Below are 2,307 nucleotides of genomic sequence, written 5' to 3' on the forward strand. Positions count from 1 at the left end.
TGCCTAGAATTTCTGGTAATTTTCAGAAGTGTTCTTGATATTTTCTTTTTGTCATTTGAATTATTTTCAGAAGGTGAAGCTTATCTTGAAGGCATCCAGGAGGAGTGTGAAGCTCCTCTGCACTAAGGCAAGCCACAATAACATGATCATGGTGTCTTTGCAATATCCATGATTTTCTACTTGAATTTATATGATATTCATTGCATATAGTATTAAAAATAAATGATGCTTGAGCTATTTAGCTTGTTATGATCAAATTGCTTAGTTAATAAAAAAGAAATGCTTGAACCGGTGAGTATGGCTTAAGTAGTTGATCTAAGTAAAATTTGTCATGGTATTATGGGCATGAGTATTTATTTTGCTATATGAAAAATGAGTATTATTTGATAAAAACCAACTAAAATAATGAGTAGAAATAATCAGTAAGCAAGGATCAGAAATGTTGCAAGTTGAGTTTGTGCAAGTAGAACTTTGAATAAGATTGATCTGGTATTGTTAAGATGATATATGATACATGGTACATGGTTGCATGAGCATGGCATATTGTGACTCGAGCATTTTTATTTTCAAGTTAAACCTGATGATAATTGAACTTGAACTTAAAAGTTGGTCGGGTCATGGTGCCACTGAATCAGGCTGCTGTCGGTGGGAAATGACACCTATGGAATCACAAGAATCCCTACTACGGTTGCGGGGTGTGGGGTTGTGAGAAGAGCAGGATTAGTAATCAGCACAAGGTTCGTTTACCCAGGTTCGGGCCGCGAGGATGCGTAAAACCCTAGTCCTGCTTTGGTGGATGTATTGAGTGTTCTTGAGCTCTTGAACTAGCTATGGTGACTGCATGGTTCAAAAGAGCCGAATCCTTCTCGAGTACGCCATGGGCCTCCTTTTATAGGCGAAAGGGGCCGCCACAGTGGCACACCGAAGGTGGAAAGGCCTACAATGCTACGAGCTTATCGCTCGTATTACTGGACAAGACACATTTAATGCGTAGCTTAGGTGTCCTCTCGCTTTATCGGGGACGGGAGCGAGGCCCGTCCCGTCCGTCGCTGCTCCTCCTCGCTTTGACACGCGCCTTGGCCAGCGAAGCATGCGGCGCCATGTAGGCAGTCAAGCGGCTGAGGTGGCGCGGTGGTGGAGCCTCCACGAAGATCTGCATGCCGCCAAGCAGGTGTGTGCTGAGTTGGCCTGGAAGCTGCATGTTGCCACGTAGGTGCCTACCCAGCTAGTTGGGCTGGCAGCTGCATGTGAACGGCGGTGGGGATTTGGTTGGTGCGGGCCTGGCTGAGGCCCCGCTAACGCCCTTGGCGAGGGTCTTGCCGGGTGCCCCGGCACGGGTCTTGCCATGGCGCACTGTCGTCCCCGGCAAGGATCTTGCTGGGGGTCTTGTGGGTTTCCTCGGCAAGGATTTTGTCGAGGGTCATTGCCTTTCAATCCTTATCTGATCTTGAATATTCTTTGTCTTCACAAAGATCTGCATGCCACCATGGAGGTGCCTCCCAAGCCCTGGCCCAGCATGGTCGATGGTGTTGGAGACCGTGGGCTCGAGGGTGGCTCACTCCGCTGGTGTGGGCGAGCCACCCCGGCAAGGGTATTGCCGGGGCTGCTAAGGCTGCCCCGGCAAGGGTCTTGCCGGGGAAACCTGCTTCGCCCATCTGCACTTTGTGGCCTTGGTCCTTGATGTTGTCGTGTTTGTCTCGTGCCTTCGGCTTCTCTCTGGCCCCCTCCTTTGCCCTGTTGTGTGCGGTCGTGGCGTGCGGCTCTGACTGCCCGTGCACAAGTAAAAGGGGTCAAAAGAAGAGCCCCTACTTTTGTACATCGATAGGAGCCCCCGGGCCTGGGCCACACATAAGCGCGACACATTGTTGGGCCAGGCCCAGAATGGTGCGCGGGCAGGCGGGGCGGATTTCACCGCGGTAACTATTCCATTCGCTGCGCTTCTCCTCGACCCGCATTGAATGCACGAATTGGGGGTCGTGCGCGTGTGCGTGACCGAAGCACGCTGGCGTCATCTTGTAGTGGACAGTAAAGAGGCGGCTTGCATGTCTCCTCGAGGCCGCAGGGCCACTGCTCATTTACCACCCTTACTCGGGAACCGTCGCTCCACGTGTCCCATTGCGCCCGTCTCTTGCACCATGTTCGCTGCATGCATGATGCAGAGCGAATGACAGGCGCGCAGGATATGGGAAGTCGCGCGCGCGTGGGTTGATTCCCACGCGCCTTCAATTGAGCAGGGAGGGCGGTCGACGGCCCCGCCCGTTGTCACTTCAATGGGCCGGATTGGCCGAGAGGGGCGGCCGAGCCTTG

Source organism: Triticum aestivum, chromosome 2B, assembly GCF_018294505.1.
Source record: "Triticum aestivum cultivar Chinese Spring chromosome 2B, IWGSC CS RefSeq v2.1, whole genome shotgun sequence".
Lineage (NCBI taxonomy): Eukaryota > Viridiplantae > Streptophyta > Magnoliopsida > Poales > Poaceae > Triticum > Triticum aestivum.